The sequence below is a fragment of the Nuphar pumila genome, chromosome 15 (genome assembly GCF_984573655.1).
Source record: "Nuphar pumila chromosome 15, dmNupPumi1.hap1.1, whole genome shotgun sequence".
NCBI classification, from domain to species: Eukaryota; Viridiplantae; Streptophyta; class Magnoliopsida; order Nymphaeales; family Nymphaeaceae; genus Nuphar; species Nuphar pumila.
Genome location: NC_143263.1, coordinates 57,799,846 through 57,824,169, shown reverse-complemented (window position 1 = coordinate 57,824,169; position 24,324 = coordinate 57,799,846). Strand labels below are relative to the sequence as shown.

General features: G+C 34.0%; 1 pseudogene; it reads right to left on the bottom strand.

The window, feature by feature from the left end:
• Nucleotides 1-23,326, bottom strand: part of LOC149815423 (uncharacterized) — a 48,585-nt pseudogene extending 25,259 nt beyond the window's left edge.
• Between the last annotated feature and the right edge of the window lie 998 nt (nucleotides 23,327-24,324).

The following is a 24,324-nucleotide window of genomic DNA, read 5'->3' as shown; positions in this document are numbered from 1 at the left end:
ATTTCAGTCGGTCTTGACCAATCTAAGTTAAACCGTATTCAGAAAAAATTGGGTCTGGATTTGGTATGAAGTAGATATAATAATACTAGATCCAGATCAGAACTGAATCTGGATCCAGTTCGAGATAGTTTACATCATTTTTGGATCCAGCACGTAGCTGGATCTAGATCTAGTTCCAATCCATAGTTGGATGTATTAGTTCTAGATCCACATTAGAACTGGGTCTGTATCCAGTCTAACAATTTTGGATCCAAATAAGAACTTAGTCTAGATCCAGTCTGACAGTTTTGGATCAAAATCCGAACTGGGTTTGAATCCAGTTTGACAGTTCTAAAGCCATATCAGAACCAGATCTGGATCCATTTTGTTATTTATTATGGATTTTTGAGAATTCAATTGAGTTTCAAACCAAACCCAGTTGGGTCGAGACTAGATTCAATAAACCTAGTAGTCTAAACTCAGACTGAACCAATTTTTAACTTAGGATAAGTCAGGTCAAATTATAAGGGTTGAAATGACCAAATTACTCTTGTGTGTACCCAATGTCTGATTAAGTAAAATGGGTATAACTTTGTATTTTGAAATCAGAATTGAGTGAGGTTTGGTGCATTGGACTCGTATCGCAAAGAAATTATTTTTTATCTTATGATTTTAGTCAAACCAGGGGCATAAATTTGAGGTCTAACAAGTTCACTCGAGAGGAGTATTTTATTAATTTTGTCAAAATATAAACAATATATGTGTATTAACATGAACATGCTTGTGTGATGATCAAGTTCTATTGTTAAAACCACTTGAGACTTTGGTTGCAACCATAGTACAACATTCACATTCGAGGTTAGTTGTGAATAAATCATATTGTGTCGCTTGTTATTATTATTGTTGTACATTAGCATGTTTATAAATGTAGCTCTTGAGTGTGAACATAATATGCATAAAATGATCATGCATGTGTTAATTGCAATAAGATGATTACATGTAGACGCTAGTTATGATATGCTATGCATATTAGAAACATATATTGTCTTATGACAACATATCTATGTCATAATCTTTGAATAACATACATTATGATAAGATTGCGATTAACCTTGAGTTCCTTGAATTTGGTCATATCGTTTGAATTTAAATTGAGATTAGCATGTTTAATCCCTTAAATTCTAGAAGTGGTGACCTGTGAAAAAGGTTACCTGGTTTGCAGCCAGAGTACAATCACCATGAAGAGTGAGCTACCAGTGATTTAACGACGTAGAGACTCTACCTCATTGTATGCTTAATATGATACAAAGTATGAACCCTAATGTCATTTTGAGATTGAGAATGAGATCCTTCATGATCATTTCACGATGACACTAGTGAGAGAACGAGTGAGACCCGAACTTCAGAGTAAGGTCAAGGTAATAAACTTAAAGTATGACTTAGGGTTTTATATTCACACAATATTTGAGACTCCAGACAACCATGAATGGTTGAAAGACATTTATGGCTAGGATGTAACATGAATCACGTCGAGTTTGAGCCTGACCTTCCGGCTAGCTACCAGTGGGGTTGTCTTTGTTATTTTACTGCAATGCCTGGTAATCTGGGGATCACTAGGAGCGTATGGTTTAGATTCTGGACAACAATATAGAATTTGGGTGTTCTACATGGGTTGCTATGCTCATAGACGGCTATGACCGGTATAACTGACTTAGTGTTATAATCTATTGTGAGTAAGTGTTAGATTGAGAGAGTTAAAGGAGAAATTTAAAATATACAAACCTTGTGTGGTGTATCAAAAACTTAAGTCAAATTACAGGCTTACAAACCACTATAAATGTAAGTTAAATTCATTTAATGCTTATAAATATTATTTACTAAGTTGTAGACTCACCCTTTGTATAATTACAACTATAGGTTTTAGGTACACTAACGCAGGCAGGATATGATCAGCTACTCCGACTGTGCAACAAAGTATTTGTTAGTTTTATTTTTTTGTGTTTGAACACTCATGTAATTATTATTTTCATATGTTACGAATGATGAACTTTGTCAAAGAAATTGAGTTTATTAGAAAAAGAAAAAAAATAGCCATATTTTTTCTGTGTAAACTCTAGGTGATTTTCCTCTGTAAAGTAATACATATCGGACTTGGACTCTCGAGGTCCCAGATCAGGGTATTACATTTATAGTTTTCTTTATCAATCATATTTGCATCTTTGTGAATGTTGCAGATGGATGATTTTGTTGTTGTTGTTGTTGGTGGTGATGGCTTGAAATCCATAAAAAAAATTATTTCTTTTGAAAAAAATTGTCTAGTGGGTGAAGGAGAAGAGGTCGTGAGTTGGAAGGTAAACTTGTGGGCTTGGTAGTAGCTTTGTGGAGGAGTGGGATGGAGGGGGAGTGACCCATTGTAAGTTTTGTAATATTTGACTTAATATTATTGGTTATTAATAACATTGACCTTATATATATTTTGAAAAAAATAACATTGACTTAAGATTAGTAGTTATTGAAAGCAATGTTATTATACTACAAGAAAAACGTTAATTTGCGACAGAAATTTATGACGAAAACCGTCTCAAATTTGTGATGGATTAGCTAGAGAAAACTAATCGTCCCTAAAATTGGAATTAGCTGCGAAATTAGCGATGAACAAATTCTGTCTCAAAATCTGTTGATAATTAGTAACGGATTCACGACAAAAATATTAAATCTGCTATATGTTTGGGGATGTTTAGCATATGTTAAACTTTCAAAAAATAAAAGAAAGAAGGTTGAACCTAAAGCTTTTAAATGTGCATTTGTTGGATATGCTGGACATAGTAAAGCATATAGATTTCTGGACATTGTTAATGATGTTCTTGTAGAATCTAGAGATGCATCTTTCATAGAACATAAAAATGTATTTGATTCTCTTCTTGATGGCAGTCATATTATAGTAAATGAGCATCATGTTAATGACATGATTGAATATTCTAATGATTATGCTGCTGAACCAGAAACTGAAGTTAAGCACACTAAACGTATTAGAAACCAACTAATTTTGGTTCTAACTATTGTACCTTTCTAATTGAGAATATTTATGTGTCTTTTCGAGAGACAATGTCTTCTCAAGATGCTATCTTTTGGAGAGAAGCTATAAATGATGAAATTGAATCAATTATGTCTAATAATGTTTGGAAATTACTCGATTTACCTGTTGGTTGCAAAACTATTGACTGCAAATGAATTTTCAAAAAGAAATTAAAAGTTGATGGTACAATCACTAAATTTAAAGCTCGTTTGGTTGAAAAAGGATTTAAACAAAAAGAATGTATTGATTTTTTTGATACTTTTGCTCCTGTAATCAGGATTTCTACTATTAGAATTCTGATTGTCATGGTTGTCATATATAAGCTTCAAATCCATCAAATGGATGTGAAAATAGCCTTTTTGAATGGAGAATTAGATGAAGAAATATATATGAAGCAACCTGAAGGATTTATAGTGCTAGCGCAAGAGCATAAAGTTTGCAAACTTGAGAAATCTTTATATAGATTAAAACAAGCCCCTAAGAGTGACATAAAAAAATTGATAGTTCTCTGGTAAATAATGGTTTTAAAATACATGATGCTGATAAGTGTGTCTACAATAAAGTACATTGTAACTCAATTATTATTATCTGTTTATATGTTGATGATATGTTTATTTTGGGTTACAATAGTGAATGCATAAATCAAACAAAAAGATTTTTATCTTCCATATTTTGTATGAAAGATTTGGGTGTTGTAGATGTTATTTTAGGAATCAAAATTGTAAGAAATAATAATGGCTTTGCATTATGTCAATCATATTATATTGAGAAAATTTTTACAAAGTATGGATATATTAATAGTTCACCGGCATGCACGTCATATGATCCAAATATGAAATTGACTCTTAATGTTGGTACAAGTGTTCAACAACTAGAATATGCTAGTATTGTAGATGGTTTTATGTATGCAATAAATTGTGTAAGGCCTGATATAGCCTATGCAATGAGTATGGTGTGTAGATTTACTAATAATCCTGGTCATCAACATTGGAATGCAGTGAACAGGATTCTTAGATATCTTAAGTATACTTTAAACTATGGAATCCACTATACCGAGTTTCTGCTATTATTGAAGGTTATAATGATGCAAGTTGGAATACCGATTTTAAAGATTTCAAGTCTATGAGTGGTTGGATTTTTACCCTAGGTGGAGGAGCAGTTGCATGGGGGTCTAAGAAACAAACCTGTATAACTCATTCTATAATGGAATCTGAGTTTATTGCTTTGGCATCTGCTTGTAGAGAAACTGAATGGCTTAAGAATATGCTAGTGGATATTCCACTAGGTGAGAAGCCTATACCTGCTATTTTAATGTTTTGTGATAGCCAATCAGCTATATGTAAAGCAGGTAATATGAAATACAATGAGAAGTCTAGACATATTAGTCTAAGACACAATTTTAGAAGATAAATGATTGATGGCAATATTATATCATTGAAATATCTGAAGTCATGTCAAAATTTGGCAGACCCATTTACGAAAGGCCTTTCGAGAGATGTTATCAATAAAACATTGAGGGGAATGAGAATTAAACCAATTAAGTCATCACCTAAGGATATCTATCCTAGAGCACTGGAGATCCCACATGCCTAGGTTCAATGGGAAACAAATTGGCGAATGACATATATTGAGCATATTTATGTGAGCTCATTACTGATGTTTGTTCATGAGCTATAACTAATGTGAGGGTTGAGCTAATAGCTCTTAATGAGTTTGTAGGCCTTAAGGCTAGGGTATGTATTACAGTACACCTAAACAAACTCACATATGTGAGTGTAGAAGTGTGAGCCCCTTCTTATGAGAATTGGTAATTCTCTAGAGCACTCATGAATCTAGGGATGCACAAGGTTCAAAATGTGCCAACATGAAATCCACACAATTGAACTTTTGGAAACCTATGTATGATTGAAAACCCATTAACAATATAAGGATCTAAGTTCAAGGTAATTTCACTTCGCACCTTGGTTAATTTAGGTTTTCTTTCAATATGTGGGGGTTCAAGTCATGCAGACACTCTCATTGATGCATAAGTTTCTATGCAAGCCAAGTACATTTTAAAACTAGTGGAGGATTGTTAGAAAAGTTTTAAAATATAATTTAACTGTAAAGTCTTGGTGATTTATTATTTTTCACCAAAAGTGCTTTAAAAATGTTTAGTCCCATATCTAAAAGAGAAGTTTTTCCTGTGGTTTTAATAGAGGGTTTGTTCTCTATTCTTTACTTTGGTAATCCTTGAATCTTTAGGTGGCTTGCGAACGTTATTGCACATCGTGCAGCAATGGACACACCATTCGCGCACACGTGCGAACTCGTGTGTGCGCAAGGGCGCTTGAGCCACAATATGGCATTTTGATGGCGCACTTCACATGCTCGCAACAGTGCGAGGTGCATATAAGGTGCAAAGGTCTATTTTGACTTTTTGAGTTTTGAGTTGTCTGGCCGTTTGAAAGGATTTGAAATGCATTTATATGGAGATTATGGTGCATTATGGCTATTGCACGATTTTGGAGGCCTTTAATCAACAATCAAAGGTGGGTGACCGTTCAGGGACCTTTTCGTCCTAATTTCAAACCGTCAGATTTATGGCCATTAATCTCATTTATCATAAAATGTTTTGGTCTTTCTAAAAGTCTATAAATCTTTTAGTTTTTTGTCTTTTGAAGGATCCGAATTTCTGACTCTCTAGTTTTTCTCCTTTCTTTCTTCCTGATTTGGCTTGCAGAGTTCAAGTGTGGGAGATGTCATCTATTCTTGCGAAGTAGTGACTCTCTTAAGGTTCACGCCTAGTTGTATCCTGGGAACTCAGTCGTTACTAACCCATTTTCGTATCTTCAGAATTCTCGGAGTGGGGCTATTGAAGTTCTAAAGATAAAGATCTTAAGAACGTGCCTCTAGGCTTGAGATCTTCATTTCCTTAAATCCTTATTTTGTCACCTGTTTGAGTTAACAATTTTAGAACTTCAATATGGCCTTTGGTTCGACATCCAACTCTATCAATTTGCTTAGTCGTGACCTTGAAAAACTTGATTGATTTGATGGGTCAAACTTTAAGCGGTGGCAATAAATGGTCTCCTTCTTGTTGTCCAAGTTGTATATCGACTATGTCCTCAAAAAGGTTTGTCCTACTGTTGTTGCTGGAGAAGTTGAGACAGAAGAACAAAAGAAAGAGCTAAAGAAGTGGCATACTGACAACTACCGATGCAAAGGGCATATTCTAAACACTTTAGTTGATTCTCTCTTTGACTTGTATTATCTATTGAAGTCGGCTAGAGAGTTGTAGAATGCTCTCGAGATCAAGTACAATGCAAAAGATGTTGATAACAAAAGGTTTATCGCAGATCAGTATGCTAATTTTTCTATTGTTGATGATAAGCCTATACTTGCTCAAATTCATGAGATGCAAATATTGGCCTATAACATTAAAGGAGAATGTATGTATCTTGATGATGACTTCCAAGATGCTGTCATCATTAGAAAACTACCAGATTTCTAGAAAGAATATAGGAATCACCTAAAACATAAAAATGAGAAAATCACTTTAGATAGTCTTCTGAAGGACATCCAAATTGAGGAGGAGACTCGTCTTCGTGACAAAAAGAATTCAAGTCCTAAAGAAGGTTATCCTAAAGTGAATTTTGTTAGTAACAAGGGTGGCAAAATCATGAAAACCCAGAAAATCAAAAAGAATTTCGTGAAAGAGAAAAAGCCAACTGATAAAAAGAAAATCAGTTGCTATGTTTGTATCAAGTTTCGCCATTTTGCTAGAGAATACAAAGAAAGGAAGAGGACTGGTCCTAAGCCAAATGAATCAGAGGAGAGGCTTGTTGCTGTAATCTATAAAACCTTCATGGTGGCAGAAAATAAGAACTGGTACCTGAATATTGGAAGCACTGTTCATGTGGCAAACAACAGAAACTTGTTCAAGTCGTATAAAGTAGTGGGGGAGGGATGAAATCTCTTTATGAGAAACTCTTTCTCAACTAAAGTGCTGGGAAAAGGGAATGTGAAAATTAAGTTCACCTTCGAGAAAATCCTAAGACTTGATAATGTCCACTATGCTCCAGAAGTTTGAAAAAATTTAATCTCTGCAGATATACTGTCACGAAATGGTTTCAAGATTATTATTGAATATGTGATTACAACTGTGACCAAAGGAAAAATCTTTGTAGGAAAAGGGTTTGCCACTAATGGTATGTTCAAGATGAATATAAATGAAGCTATTACTTCTGTTTATATGGTTTACTCCTATTTTTTTTTGCATTCACGATTAGGATGTATAAATTCTCGTTGTATTCATAATATGAATAACTTTGGTCTTCTTCCTTGTCATGCTAGAATAGAACGTAATCATAAGTGTGAGACATACATTCAAACCAAGCTAACTACACTCTCGTTTTCTAGTGTAAAAAAGAATTATAAATTGCTTGAATTAGTGCATTCTGATGTGTGTACGATGGATAATGTTTTAAGTCATGGCAGCAATAGGTACTTTACTACCTTTATAGATGACTACTCAAAATTCTGTTATGTTTATTTGATGAAACATAAATCTAAAGCATTTTCAAAATTTCTCTTTTATCTTGCTGAAGTATAAAATAGGCTTAAAACAAACATTGTACATTTAAGAACAAATAGAGGAGGTGAATACTTAGGTGAAGAATTTGATAAATTCTGTGGCAATAATGGTATTATCCATCAAACATCTGCTTCTAAAACTCTTGAACAAAATGGAGTAACAGAAAGGAAAAACAGAACACTCGTAGAAATGATGAATGCTATGGTTCTTAATACGGGTTTGCATTCCAACTTATGGGGAGAGACTATACTTTTTGCTTGTTATATTCTTAACAGAGTTCCTTATTCTAAATCTGAAAGATCACCTTATGAATTGTGTTTTGGTAAGAAACCTAATCTTAGTTATTTTCGTGTTTGAGGTTGTTTAGCATATGTTAAAATTCCAGAAAATAAAAGAAAGAAGGTTGGACCTAAAGCTTTTAAATATGCATTTGTTGGATATGCTGAACATAGTAAAGCATATAGATTTTTGGACATTGTTAATAATGTTATTATAGAATCTAGAGATGCATCTTTTATAGAACATAAAAATGCATTTGATTCTCTTCTTGATGGCAGCCATATTATAGTAGATGAACATCCTGTTAATGACATGATTGAATATTCTAATGATTATGTTGTTGAACCAGAAACTAAAGTTAGGCACAGTAAACGCATTAGAAAACCAACTAATTTTGGTTCTGACTATTATACTTTTCTAATTGAGAATGATCCTGTGTCTTTTCGAGAGGCGATGTCTTCTCAAGATGTTGTCTTTTGAAGAGAAGCTGTAAATGATTAAATTGAATCAATTATGTCTAATAATATTTGAAAATTAGTCAATTTATCTGTTGGTTGCAAAACAATTGACTGCAAATGAATTTTCAAAAAGAAATTAAAAGCTAATGGCACAATAAATAAATTTAAAGCTCGTTTAGTTGCAAAAAGATTTAAACAAAAAGAAGGTATTGATTATTTTGATACTTTTGCTCCTGTAATCAGGATTTTTACTATTAGAATTCTGATTGTCATGGTTGTCATATATAAGCTTTAAATCCATCAAATGGTCGTGAAAACAATATTTTTGAATGGAGAATTAGATGAAGAGATATATATGGAGCAACCCGAAGGATTTGTAGTGATAGGGAAAGAGCATAAAGTTTGCAAACTTGAGAAATCCTTGTATGGATTAAAACAAGCCCCTAAGTAGAGACATGAAAAATTTGATAGTTCTCTGGTAAATAATGGTTTTAAAATATATGATGTTGATAAGTGTGTCTACAGTAAAGTAGATTGTCACTCAATTATTATTATCTATTTATATGTTGATGATATGCTTATTTTGGGTTCCAATAGTGAATGCATAAATCAAACAAAAAGATTTTTATCTTTTATGTTTTGTATGAAAGATTTGAGTGTTGCAAATGTTATTTTAGGAATCAAAATTGTAAGAAATAATAATGGCTTTGCATTATGTCAATCACATTATATTGAGAAAGTTCTTATAAAGTATGAATATATTAATAGTTTACCGGCATGCATGTCATATGATCCAAATATGAAATTGACTCCTAATGTTGGTACAAGTGTTCAACAATTAAAATATGTCACAGTTGTAGGTAGTTTTATGTATGCAATGAATTGCACAAGGCCTGATATAGCCTATGCAATGAGTAAGGTATGTAAATATACTAATAATTCTGGTCATCAACATTGGAATATAGTGAACAACATTCTTAGATATCTTAAGCATACTTTTGACTACAGAATCCACTATACCGAGTTTTCAACTATTATTGAAGGGTATAGTGATGCAAGTTGGAATACCGATTTTAAAGATTCTAAGTCTTTGAGTGGTTGGGTTTTTACCCTAGGTGGAGGAACAATTGCATGGGGGTTTAAGAAACAAACCTGTATATCTTATTTTACAATTAAATCTGAGTATATTGCTTTGGCATCTGCTTGTAGAGAAGCTGAATGACTTAAGAATATGCTAATGGATATTCCACTAGGTGAGAAGCCTATACCTGCTATTTTAATATTTTTGTGATAGCCAATTAGCTATATGTAAAGCAGGTAATATGAAATATAATGAGAAGTCTAGACATATTAGTCTAAGACATAGTTTTATAAGATAAATGATTGATGGCAATATTATATCATTGAAATATGTGAAGTCATGTCAAAATTTGGCAGACCCATTTACGAAAGGCCTTTTGAGAGATGTCATCAATAAAACATCGAGGGGAATGAGAATTAAGCCAATTAAGTCATCACCTAAGGATACCCAATCTAAAGCGTTGAAGATCTCACATGCCTAAGTTCAATGGAAAATGAATTGATGAATGACAAATATTGAGCATATTTATGTGAGCCCATTACTGATGTTTGCTCATGAGCTGTAACTAATGTGATGGTTGAGCTAATAACTCTTAATGAGTTTGTAGGCCTTAAGGCTAGGGTGTGTGTTACAGTACACCTAGACAAACTCACCTATGTGAGTGTAGAAGTGTGAGCAACTTCTTATTAGAATTGACAATTCTCTAGAGCACTCATGAATCGAGGGAAGCACAAAGCTCAAAATGTGCCAACATGAAATCCACATAATTAAACTTTTGGAAACCTATGTATGATTGAAAACCCGTTAACAATATAAGGAGCTAAGTTCAAGGTAAGTCCACTTAGCACCTTGATTAATTTAGGTTTTTCTTTCAATAAGTGAGGGTTCAAGTCATGCAAACACTCTCACTGATGCATAAGTTTTTATGCAAGCCAAGTATATTTTAAAATTAGTGGGGGATTGTTAGAAAATTTTTAAAATATAAGTTAACTGTAATGTCTTGGTGATTTATTGTTTCCCACCAAAAGTGATTTGAAAATGTTTAGTCCCATATGTAAGAGAGAAGTTTTTCTGGTGGTTTAAATAAAGGATTTGTTCTCTATTCTTTACATTGGTAATCCTTGAGTCTTTAGGTAGGGTTGCGGACATTGTTGCACATCATGCAGCAATGGACAGACTGTTCGTGCACAAGCGCCCACGTGTGTACGAAAGGGCGCTTGAGGGGCAATGTGGCATTTTGATGGTGCACTTTGCATGCTCGTAGCAGCGCAAGGTGCATATAAGGTGCAAATGTTCGTTTTGACTTTTCAGGTTTTGAGTTATCTAGCCGTTTAAAAGGCTTTAAAATGTATTTATATAGAGATTATAGTGCATTCTGGCTGTTGGACGGTTTTGAAGACCTTTAATCAGCAGTCAAAGGTGGGTGACCGTTCAGAGACCTTTTCATCCTAATTTCAAACTATCAGATTTATGACCATTAATCTCATTTATCGCAAAATGTTTTGGCCTTTCTAAAAGTCTATAAATCTCTTAGTTTTTCATCTTTTGAAGAATCTGAATTTCTGACTCTCGAGTTTTTCTCCTTTCTTTCTTCTCAATTTGACTTGCAGAGTTCAAGTGTAGGAGAGGTCATCTGTTCTTGCAAAGCAGTGACTCTCTTGAGGTTCAAGACTAGTTGTATCCTGGGAACTCAGTCGTAACAAACTCTTTTTCGCATCTTCAGAATTCTCGGAGTGAGGCGATTGAAGTTCTAAAGATAGCGATCTTAAGAACGTGCCTCTAGGCTTGAGATCTTCCTTTCTTTAAATCCTTATTTTGTCACCTGTTTGAGTTAACAGACTTTCAGTTCTGAGTTTGGGTGGTATCCAATCTACCAAATTCTTGTTTGCACAGTCTGAACAAGGAAAGCACTACACATTTAATAGAAACCAGCAGAGAAACTTATATTTCTAGACATGAAAACCCAGCCTGCATATGGTAGCAGAGGGACCTCAGATGTTGCCCATGTCCTAGGATTATTCTGTGGTTGATCATCATCTGCAATTGTTACTTGAGCGGAGGGGCGATCAAGTATGGTAGAACAGAAGTGATGGGTCGTCCAAGCGCCTTGATCATGCGAAACTAGTGGCTAGAACCATACTTGATGGCCCGGAAACTGTATCTTCCTGCATCAGAAAGCTGAAATTCCACTAGAGGGGGGTGAATAGTGAAATAGTATATAGATCGATAAATTAAAAATATATTGCAGTAAAGGCACAACACATAAACAAAGAATTTATACTGGTTCGGTCAAAACCTTGACCTACATCCAGTCCCCAAGCAAACCACTTGAGTTTTCCACTATAACATCCGAGTCACCGGATAAATAGTACAACACCCTCTTCCTCAGAGGTCTTCTTCTCTCAACAGAGAAGGGGCACACCCCCTTCCACAGAGGTCTTCTTCTCTCAACAGAGAAGGACAATACCCTCTTTCACAGAGGTCTACTTCTCTCAACAGAGAAGGGCAACACCCTCTTTCTCAGAGGTCTACTTCTTTCAACAAAGAAGGAATATAGTGAATAACACAAAGTTACAATACTTCCTATAGAACCATCAGAATGATATGAATGCACGAATGAAGGATTCTCAGAATGCTCTGTTCTTTTCACTCAGAAGATACTCTTTGTCAAAGAGTTATTCTTGACTTTTTCTCTTTCTTTTCTCTTTCTAGGCTCTCTTTCAAATATCGAATAGGAATTTTTTCTCGTTATAAGCTCACATGTCCATTCCCTTGTTGGAATAGTTTATTTGAGTGTGTTTATATAACTTTGAAAAAGTAGTCGTTACTTTTTGAAATCGTAGCCTTTTTGAGATATGAAATGTTATGTCATTTCAAAAAACATCTTTAGAGAAATTCAAGAAAGTCTTCTTTCCATAAAAGTAAAATATAGGGTACAATAGTCATTGTAATATTTTAGGTAATATATATTTTATGTAAAAAGTCTATTTCTTACAATAGTACATTGAACGTTGGATTGTAGGCTGTCATGTAGTTTTGTCTTTATCCTAATTAATGATTTATGGTACATAAGTACTTTTTTACTTTAAATGAGTGTAAGTACAATAAATGCTTTGAGATATTTAATTGTACATAGTCATATCAAGAGTTTTCTTTATGATGTGTTTTTCAATGTCTACAGAGAGAATGAAGACTTTAAACAAGTCGGCATTCTTGAGAAGGATATTAACAAGGATTTCTTACAGGAGGTATTTAATGCTATACAAAGAGAATGATGATTTCAAGTAAGTCGACATTCTAAGGGTTTGTAAAAAGGTAACTAGAGTCTTTTCAACAAGTATTATATTTGTTTTTCTTTGTGTAGCCGATTTCCATGTTTTGTCTTTTTCCTATATTTGAAATCATTTCTTTAAAGAAGGTAACTAGAGTCTTTTCAACAAGTATTATATTTGTTTTTCTTTGTGTAGCCGATTTCATATTTTGTCTTTTTCCTATATTTGAAATCATTTCTTTAAAGAAGGTAACTAGAGTCTTTTCAACAAGTATTATATTTGTTTTTCTTTGTGTAGCCGATTTCATGTTTTATCTTTTTCCTACTTTTAAAATCATTACTTTTCAAGTTGTCTTGTATATGATATAAGGTACAATTATTACATTTTGAAATCATGTCAAAATACCTTTTTCATAAAGGGTTGTAAGAAAGTACAATTATTTGTTTTCAAAAAGGAGCTTTTTGAAACTATCGTATACTTTTATGAAATAGCTTTTATGAATGAGTATGTAATATGCAATATGCATGCTTCTGAAGGTTCTGTTACATATGACTCTAAAGAAGAAAAAATCTTCAACTTGAGGTAGTCGATCTTTTTAGATGGTTTTTAGGAATGCATGGCTCATCAAGCTTTTTCTTCAAGGAGTATGATTGCACCATAGTTGTACTTGAACAGGAGGTCTCCATCCTTTTTGAGTGAGATATCCTTGCATTAAATACTCGTTAGATATATGGCAAAACATATACAGTCATAATATAACATTTTTCAAGAAGACATATTATCATATCATATGAAATCAAATAAGACAGTGTATCATATTATGTGACATCAAAACAGAGTTTCTCAACATTCTCCCCCTTTTTTATGATGACAAAATATGTTCCCCCCGTCAAAAAGACATTATGCATAGAAATAATACTTATCATAAAAATATTGAAAAATGTTAAATACGAGTATTTTTCTCCAATAATGGATACAGGTTTTCTCCCCCTTTGTCATGGACAAAAAGGAAGGGATCAGAGTAAGTAGAGTTATTACAGACCAAAAAATAAAGTTATTACAGTCCAAAAACAAATGAGTTTACGCCGATGGTGGAGAGGATTGAAGTGAACGAGTGGCTTGGTCCTGCTGGAGGGTCTGTAGAGTCTGCTGCAACGAGACTTGATTTTGAAGTATGCGATCCTGAGAACGCTGGACATCCATGATTGCAGAGAAGTAATCAAAGATGGATGTTGGATCTTCTTCATCAGAGCCGGGAGGGTGCAGGGACCTTCGATTGAAAAAAGTAGCATTGAGGATCTGAGAGGGATAGAGGATAACTTCATTTTGAAGGGGTACTTTGAAGTATTTTAAAATGGGAGTTATAAAACACCCGAAAAGAAGAGGCTTGAATTTTTTATAGCGAATAAAAAGGGCGAAAAGAATGTTGGACCAATTTATCTGAGTAGAACAAAAAATTGCGTAGAGGAGGAGAGAGATTTTTCTTGGCACTAATCCCTTGCGTGGAGGCTTGGGATAAATATTGTGGAGAAGAATCTGGGCAAGCAGTTGAGCATGAGGTTGGAGATTCCTCATGTGCCAGGGAAGGTGTGTGCAGTTGGTACAGAGAAGAATTTGTCGAAGTACCGAGCGGTCGAGTGGTACTCTGTTGTCTAGGTCTATGCCGGTGGAAGGAAGGTTTAGAATTCTGCCTAATGAGGAAGCATTAAAGAACATCATGCGTCCTCGGACTTTGGTGGTGATGGTAGTTTGCTCATGATCAGAGGAAAAATTTGTGTAGAAGAGTCGGACGAGTTCGGGATAGTAGGCAGCTTGGGATGAAGATCCTAGTAAGTGTTTAAGTTCGGAGAGAGATCTTTCCAGGTCAAATAATACGAAGTCGTCGTAGTGAACCAATTTACCTTCATGAATTGGTCGTGAGCAAAGTGAGTTGTAGTGGTGAAATAGATCGGGATACCTTAGATCGGCGGCAATGATTACATTGTTTGAGGAGGAAGCCATGGCAAGAGCTTAGGAAGAACGAGCAAGAGAAAAAAAAACTTGGAAGGAGTAAGAGTTTGTAAAAGAATAGAGATATTCGTGGGGAATGAGATATGAATCAATCTAATAAATAGAAGGAGAAAAATAATGGTGATAAGAAATGAATGACATTGGAAGTGAAGGATTTTTAGATTTTAGCTGAAAGAGGAAATGCGTGAGTTGTAAAATAAGAAGCTTGTGAATGACAACTCAAATCAATTTTGGAAGATAGTGTATTATATTAGTATATAAGTTAAGAAGGACATAGTTTCGAAATAATTGTTCTATAATATATAACGAATTTACTATGGGCGAGTTTATTGAATAGTGAGAAGTGTCATGAATTGAGTATGGAGTGTCATATTAAACGCAAGAGAGAGAATGATTCAAGAGTTTTAAAGTCTTTCGTGAAGATCATGAAGAATAGATATAGAGTGAATAATGGCCTAATAAGAACAAACAACTTTTCCAAGAATTTACTTTATGTGAAAGCATTCCAAATTCGTGAAGAGGGAGTTTGGAATAGGACAAACAGGAAAGTATGAGGAAATGCAATAATTTCTCATTTAAGAAGTGTATATTTTGGTATATGTGAAAGGAGTGTGAAGAGATATAAAGAAGGGTGATACGGATATGTAGAGAAATGAGAGTGGTCATAAAGGACAACAATCACTTGATGTTAGATAGGAGATGTATGACATAAAGTGGAGCTATGATAAACAAGAAATTAAGTTTTGCTTAAGGACAAGGTTTTAATGAATCTCGATTGGAGAGAGATATGAAATATATGAGAGAGTCATGGTCACGGATGGAAAGTCACTTCGTATAATGTAGAGAGAGAGAGAAAAAGAGAGAAAAGAAAAAGGTGGTACAAATCGTACTTATGAGAACAACAATAAAAAAGAGTGGAGTACAAGTTTTTGAGAAGAGCATTTTATAATACTTTTTCGTAAAAGGTGTAAAGCATGAAAAAATGATAATAGATTGTTCTTAAGCTATGATATAATAGATGATATAGTAAAAATTTACGTGAAATATAACAACTTAAAAGGTGGTAAGAAAGGATAATCATTTGAATTTTTCATAAAAGGCATTAAGATTTTAGTGAAGTGTCTCGATAGGAGGAAAGGAAGACATGAAAGGATATGTCATTTGAATATAAGAAATGAAGGACAATGATTAAAGATATAAGGAATACAATATCATGTTGTAATTCGGTTAGCTTATCGTAAGAGAGATTTTCACAAGAGGACAAAAAAAATAAAGGTGTTATGAGATGAGTGATGTGAACAATGTCATGATAGCTTTTACTTTAATATAATTAGTTCTTATGGATATGAGTGAAAGGAAATAGGACAAGGAGTCATTATAGATGTGTACTTGAAAGATGACAAGTTGAAAGACATAAAGAATGTGTCATGATGAATGTGTTTTTATAAGAGTTTAGAGTATACGTGAATATAGAAACATAGTTTGACTAATAATAAAAAATCGATAAGAAGAAAAACTTTTAAAATAAGATTTTAACAAAACTTATAAGAAGTATTAATCTTAATAAGTGTGATTAACTTATAAGTCACTTAGTTTGCATATTCCTAGTTCTCTTCTAATTCGTGTAAAGTCTTCATGTTTCAATGGTTTAGTGAATATGTCTGCTAACTGTTGATTAGTGGGTATGAATTCGAGTTTAATTAAGTTGTTTAAGACTTGTTCTCTTAAGAAGTGGTGTCCTATTTGAATGTGCTTAGTTCGTGAGTGTAAAATAGGATTCTTAGATAAGTTTATAGCACTAGTATTATCACAGAAAATAGTTGTATTTTCTAAATTTAGACCAAAATCTTTTAAGGTTTGTTTCATCCAGATGACTTGAGTACAGGCTAGGCTAGCAGCTATGTATTCAGCTTCAGTAGTTGATAAGGATACACAGTTTTGTTTCTTACTGAACCATGATACTAGTGAGTGCCCTAGCATATGACATGTTCCACTTGTGCTTTTTCTGTCAGATTTACTTCCAGCAAAGTCAGCATCGCTGTATGAGATTAGATCAAATGTAGAGGATTTTGAATAGAATAATCCAAAATCAACTGTGTCTTTTAAATATCTCATTATTCTTTTTACAGCTTTAAGATGTGATTCTTTTGGATTTGACTGAAATCTAGCACACAAGCAAACACTAAACATAATATCTGGACGGCTAGCAGTTAAATACAGAAGTGATCCTATCATACCTCGGTATACCTTTGTATAAACAGACTTACCATCTTCATCTTTGTCCAAAACAGTGGTTGTGCTCATAGGAGTGGTTTTTGAAGCAGTTGAGTTCATGTTGAACCTCTTTAGAAGTTCATGAGCATACTTGGATTGATTGATGAAAACTCCATCCTTGGTTTGCTTAATATGCAGTCCAAGAAAGTAGTTGAGTTCTCCCATCATACTCATTCCGAATTCCTTCTGCATGGACTTAGAAAATTCTTCACAGAGAGTGTTGTTAGTAGATCCAAAGATGATATCGTCTACATATATTTGAACAATTAGGGTATGATTATTCACTATTTTCACAAATAATGTCGAGTCTGCTTTGCCTACAGAAAAACCAGTTTTTAATAAAAAGGTTTTGAGTCTGTCATACCAAGCACGAGGTGCTTGTTTTAAACCATATAAAGCACGTTTTAGTTTGAAAACATGATCTGGATATTGTTCATTTTCAAATCCTGGCGGTTGTTTTACATAAACTTCTTCATTTATAAAACCATTTAAAAATGCACTTTTAACATCCATTTGATAAAGTTTAAAATCCATATAGCTTGCATATGCTAAAAACATCCTAATAGATTCAAGTCTAGCAATAGGAGCAAATGTTTCATCGAAATCAATACCTTCCTCCTGGTTGTATCCTTGAGCTACTAGTCTTGCCTTGTTTCTTATAACATTACCTGTTTCATCTAGCTTGTTTCTGAAGATCCATCTTGTCACAATGATCTGATGATCCTTTGGTCTTGGTACAAGATCCCAAACTTCATTCCTTTGGAATTGATTCAGTTTTTCAGTCATGGCTAGCATCCAGAACTCATTGATGATGCATTCCTCAATCTTCTTTGGTTCAAGTTGAGAAATAAATGCCATATTTGCAATCCGTTCTAGCTGAGCTCTAGTATGAACCCCCTTTGTCAGGTCTCCCAAAATCTGCTTTTGAGAATGATCTTTGATATCGACAAATGTTCTTTGATGATCATCTTCATTAGACTTAGCTGTGTTATCTAAAAATAAATCTGTACTTTCAACATCATCATCATTAGTTTGCTTATGAACAGATTGATCAATAGATTCACATAAACTAACATGCATAGATTCTTCAATAGAATTAGAACTCTTATTGAAAACTCTGTATGCTTTACTATGACTTGAATATCCTAAAAATATGCCTTCAATAGATTTAGCATCAAATTTATCTAGGCTATCTTTTGTGTTTAGGATAAAGCATTTACATCCAAAGACTTTAAAATAGTCTATTCTTGGAGTCCTGTCATAGAATAATTCATAGGGAGTTTTATTTAATAAGGGTCTAATGAGAACTCTATTTGTTATATAGCATGCAGTATTAACAGCTTCTGCCCAAAAAGATTTAGCAAGATTATTGTGTTGGAGCATAGTTCTAGCAGATTCCTGAAGGGTTCTATTCTTTCTTTCTACTACACCATTTTGAGGTGCAGCTCTAGGAAAGGCAAAGTTATGAGAAATACCATGCAAGTTACAAAAATTTACAAAAAGTTCATTTTCAAATTCTCCTCCATGGTCACTACGGATTTTAACAATAGAACAAGATTTTTCATTTTGTAATTTTTTGCATAAAATTTTAAATTGACAAAATGTATCACTTTTGTTTTTCAAAAATATTACCCAAGTAAATCTTGAGTAGTCATCTACAATGACAAAAACATATTTATTGTGATTAAGACTAGCTACTCTAGAAGGACCAAAGAGATCCAGGTGGAGAAGCTCTAAAGGTCTTTTGCTTGAAATGATATTTTTTGATTTGAAAGATGATTTAGACAGTTTTCCTAATTGACATACATCACAAAAATAATCCTTTTTAAAAGATATTTTGGGTAACCCACGTACTAACTTATCTTTAGCTAATTTAGACATGTACTTGGAGTTGACATGACCCATTCTCATGTGCCATAAATGTTGAGTGTCATTATTAGCTATGAGGCAATGTTCAGTGATGTTTTCTAGGTATAGTTCATATATATTATTTCTTCTTATACCTTTTAAGATGATATTTTCGTTGGTGTCTGCTATAAGACAAGCATTATGATTAAAGCTAACATTATAACCTGTGTCACACATTTGACTAATACTTAGAAGGTTATGTTTTAAGCCTTTAACCAGGAGAACGTCTTTGATAAGAGGTTTATCTATATTGCCAATATTACCAATACCAATTATCAAACCTTTGTTGTTATCTCCAAAGGTGACGGTTCCTCCTTCTTTTTTATGAAGAACAGCAAAGAGGTCTGAATGTCCAGTCATGTGTTTTGAACATTCACTGTCTAGTATCCATCTGTTCTTCTTGTTTGGAGCCTGCAAAACATTAAGTAAAACTTCTTTTTGGTACCCAGTCGGGTCCCTTTTTGTTAGACTTTGGAACCCATATCCATTTAGATTTGGGTTTGTCTACAGCCTTAGAGGAGTTCAAGAAATTGAAATTATAATACTCCTTTTTGGGTTTAGAAGAACTTTTCACAAAAGTGGTCTTTTGATTCATACAAGAAGGCTTGTTGAAATGAGAGTAGCCAATACCATTCTTGTAAAAAGACACTTTTTGAGAGGATAGGAGTTTATCCAAGTTCTCTTTTCCTTTAGTAAACTTGAAAACCGTTTTCATAAGGTTCTCAGTTTTACTTTTTAATTCTGAAATTTCTACTTGCAGATTTTTAGTCTTGGAGCTAGTAGAAGAGATTTCAGAAGTAATAAGAAGATTTTTCTTTTGTAACTCAGAATTTTCAATACTGAGTTTTTCATTTTTCAGAGTGAGCTCTAGATTCTCAGATTTCAAATGTCTATTTTTGAGAATCCTTTTCCTTGATTCTTCAAAAAGTTCCTGAAAAGCATTTTGAAGTTCTTCAAAGGAGAAATCAAGGGTTTCACTTACAGAGCTTTCTGCCATGAAGCACATGTTGGCGGTTTCTGCTTCATCATCATTTGACTCTTCACTTGTGAATGGTTCTGAATCATCTCATTGAGCATGCAGAGCCTTTTTCTTGAAGAACCTTTTCTTTGGTTCCTCAGTCTTGGATTTTCTTTTGAGAAGAGGACAGTCACGTCTCAAGTGACCTGGCTTATTACACTGGTAGCACATAGAATCTTCCTTTGGGTCTTTTCTTTCTTTGTACTTATTTGGAAGCCTGTTCCTTCTCATAAAGCGCTAGAATTTTCTGGTGAGTAGCGCAATCTCAGTTTCTTTTTCTGAGTCCTCATCCTCAGATAGGGCTGGGAAGGCTAGAGTTTTCTTTAAAGGTTGTTCCTCTTCCCTTCTTTCCTTCATGTGGACTTCATAGGCCATAAGATTGCCTATTAAATCGTCCAGGGAAAGTTTGGACAAATCTTGAGCTTCTTCAATAGCAGTAGTCTTTTTCTCTCAATCAGTTGTGAGAGATCTCAAGATTTTCTTCACCTTTTCTGTCTGAGAGTGGGTTACACCCAGAGATTTCAGATCGTTGGTGATGTTGGTGAATCTGGTGAACATCTCTGTGATGGGTTCATCTTTGTTCATTTTGAACAACTCATATTTCCTGACAAGAGATGAGATTTTAGCTTCTTTCACTTTGTTGGTTCCTTCATGAATAACCTCCAAAGAATGCCAAATATCATATGCAGATTCACATATAGATATTCTATTGAATTCATTCTGATCAATGACACAATATAAGGCATTCATAGCCTTTGCATTTAGGTTTGCCATTTTCTTTTATTCATCAGACCATAAGTTAGAGTCTGCGGAAGGAGATGCATATGGATGCTCAACAATTTTCCATACAGCAAAATCTATGGATTTGAGAAATATAGCCATTCTGCACTTCCAATATCCATAGTTGGAGCCGTTGAAGAAAGGAGGACGAGATGCGTGTTGACCTTCAATATCACGAGCATAAGAGGTAGATGCCATATGTGCTGAAAGACTTGTTATGTCAAAACCAGCAAACCTGCTCTGATAGCAAATGAAATTCCACTAGAGGGGGGGTGAATAGTGAAGTAGTATATAGATAGATAAATTAAAAATATATTGCAGTAAAGGCACAACACATAAACACAGAATTTATACTGGTTCGGTCAAAACCTTGACCTACATCCAGTCCCCAAGCAAACCACTTGAGTTTTCCACTATAACATCCGAGTCACCGGATAAATAGTACAACACCCTCTTCCTCAGAGGTCTTCTTCTCTCAACAGAGAAGGGGCACACCCCCTTCCACAGAGGTCTTCTTCTCTCAACAGAGAAGGACAATACCCTCTTTCACAGAGGTCTACTTCTCTCAACAGAGAAGGGCAACACCCTCTTTCTCAGAGGTCTACTTCTTTCAACAAAGAAGAAATATAGTGAATAACAGAAAGTTACAATACTTCCTATAGAAGCTTCAGAATGATATGAATGCACGAATGAAGGATTCTCAAAATGTTCTATTCTTTTCACTCAGAAGATACTCTTTGTCAAAGAGTTATTCTTGACTTTTTCTCTTTCTTTTCTCTTTCTTTTTCTAGGCTCTCTTTCAAATATCGAATAGAAATTTTTTCTCGTTGTAAGCTCACATGTCCATAACCTTGTTGGAATAGTTTATTTGAGTGTGCTTATATAACTTTGAAAAAGTAGTCGTTACTTTTTGAAATCGTAGCCTTTTTGAGATATGAAATGTTATGTCATTTCAAAAAACATCTTTAGAGAAATTCGAAAAAGTCTTCTTTCCATAAAAGTAAAATATAGGGTACAATAGTCGTTGTAATATTTTAGGTAATATATATTTTATGTAAAAAGTCTATTTCTTACAATAGTACATTGAACGTTGGATTGTACGTTGTCATGTAGTTTTGTCTTTATCCTAATTAATGATTTATGATACATAAGTACTTTTTTACTTTAAATGAGTGTAAGTACAATAAATGCTTTAAGATATTTATTTGTACATAGTCATATCAAGAGTTTTCTTTATGATGTGTTTTTCAATGTCTACAAAGAGAATGAAGACTTTAAACAAGTCGACATTTTTGAGAAGGATATTAACAAGGATTTCTTACAGGAGGTATTTAATGCTATACAAAGAGAATGATGACTTCAAGTAAGTCAACATTCTAAGGGTTTGTAAAAAGGTAACTAGAGTCTTTTCAACAAGTATTATATTTGTTTTTCTTTGTGTAGCTGATTTCCATGTTTTGTCTTTTTCCTATATTTGAAATCATTTCTTTAAAGAAGGTAACTAGAGTCTTTTCAATAAGTATTATATTTGTTTTTCTTTGTGTAGCCGATTTCATGTTTTGTCTTTTTCCTATATTTAAAATCATTTCTTTAAAGAAGGTAACTAGAGTCTTTTCAACAAGTATTATATTTGTTTTTCTTTGTGTAGCCGATTTCATGTTTTGTCTTTTTCCTACTTTTAAAATCATTACTTTTCAAGTTGTCTTGTATATGATATAAGGTACAATTATTACATTTTGAAATCATGTCAAAATACCTTTTTCATAAAGGGTTGTAAGAAGGTACAATTATTTGTTTTCAAAAAGGAGCTTTTTGAAACTATCGTATACTTTTATGAAATAGCTTTTATAAATGAGTATGTAATATGCAATATGCATGTCTCTGAAGGTTCTGTTATATATGACTCTAAAGAAGAAAAAATCTTCAACTTGAGGTATCCGATCTCTTTAGATGGTCTTTAGGAATGCATGACTCATCAAGCTTTTTCTTCAAGGAGTATGATTGCACCATAGTTGTACTTGAACATGAGGTCTCCATCCTTTTTGAGTGAGATATCCTTGCATCAAATACTCGTTAGATATATGGCAAAACATATCCAGTCATAATATAACATTTTTCAAGAAGACATATTATCATATCATATGAAATCAAATAAGACAGTGTATCATATTATGTGACATCAAAACAGAGTTTCTCAACAAAAGCGACCATGTAGCTTGATGCTGCCACTCGAGCTCATGACTCCTGTTGTAAATCCGGCCTCCTTCAATTAAGATAATGATGGTGACAAACCAGAAATCAATTTTATCAAGAGTGATCGCGAAGCCACCAAGGAGGACTACGGTTGCCCAGACAAAACCGAGAGCTCCAAGCCCACTGGCTGTTTTCTTAAACAGAGCCAGGCGCAGCCCGAAGAGCGTCAGCTTCTTCTCCGGTGCCTCTTGGTCCCTCAATCGTCTTGAGCTGACAGTACTGGCTACACGTCTAGTCTATTCTTGTGGTTCTGGCTGAGGCTCGAACATTGAACCATGTCTTTTCTTTGACCCTGGTGTTATCTGGTCAGGAATCTGCCAGCTCGTGCTCTCATTTCGTGACATTGGATTATCAAGGTCCATTTAATCTCTGGAATGTAGAGACTAGAGTTTATGATCTCTGCACCTGAGAAAGCTGAATTTTGCAGGTTGGTGTTTCTGTCTCCTGGTTTTCTGCTTGTTTTTCTTGTATTTTCTGGTGAAATTTGTCTCAAAAAGATTAGTACAGAGCTCTCTGCTAGAAACTATAGCAAGCATAGTGCTGACTATGAACCCAACTTACCTCGCACTTTCACCGATTCAGATCTTTTGCAGGTAATACCAATTGGGATTCCTGTTTGCGCCAATGATTGATGGAACACTAAGCTCTTGCATTCAAACTGCCTCAATGGAAAAGCACAGCATTCACGACTGATATAGCTTCCCTTTCAGTTGAAAGCTCTGTTTTCTTGGCTGTGAACACTATGTAGTTACTCCACTCAAGCTCTAAACGGTCTTATTCTTCTATACCAAATTGAATTCCCTCGTGATCAATTAATCAAGGAAACTTCCATAAGTCGGCCTTGTATATATATATATATATATATATATATATATATATATATATATATATATATATATATATAGAGAGAGAGAGAGAGAGAGAGAGAGAGAGAGTACAGTGTAGGTGCTTAATGGGTTTTTCAAGTTTTTTTATCTTATTTTTAAATTCTGGCCGTACAGATGTGATCTAGGTACTTGATTTTATAGGGATCAGCTCTTGAAGTGTTGGATTCCGACACATGGTTGGGTTTTTATAAGGTTCTAAAAATCAACTGTCTAAAATCTTTGTAAACTTTTTAGGCTCCAAATATCATTTTTTTCATCAAAAATACATGATTCAGATGTAGATTACTCATAAACCGACCATGCCCAACACATTTATGGGATCGAAACTGCAAAAAAAAAACACTGAAAGAGCTGAAAAAACTATTAAGCATGAATTATTAAGCATATTTCATTAAGCACCTATACTCTACTATATATATATATATATATATATATATATATATATATATATAGAGAGAGAGAGAGAGAGAGAG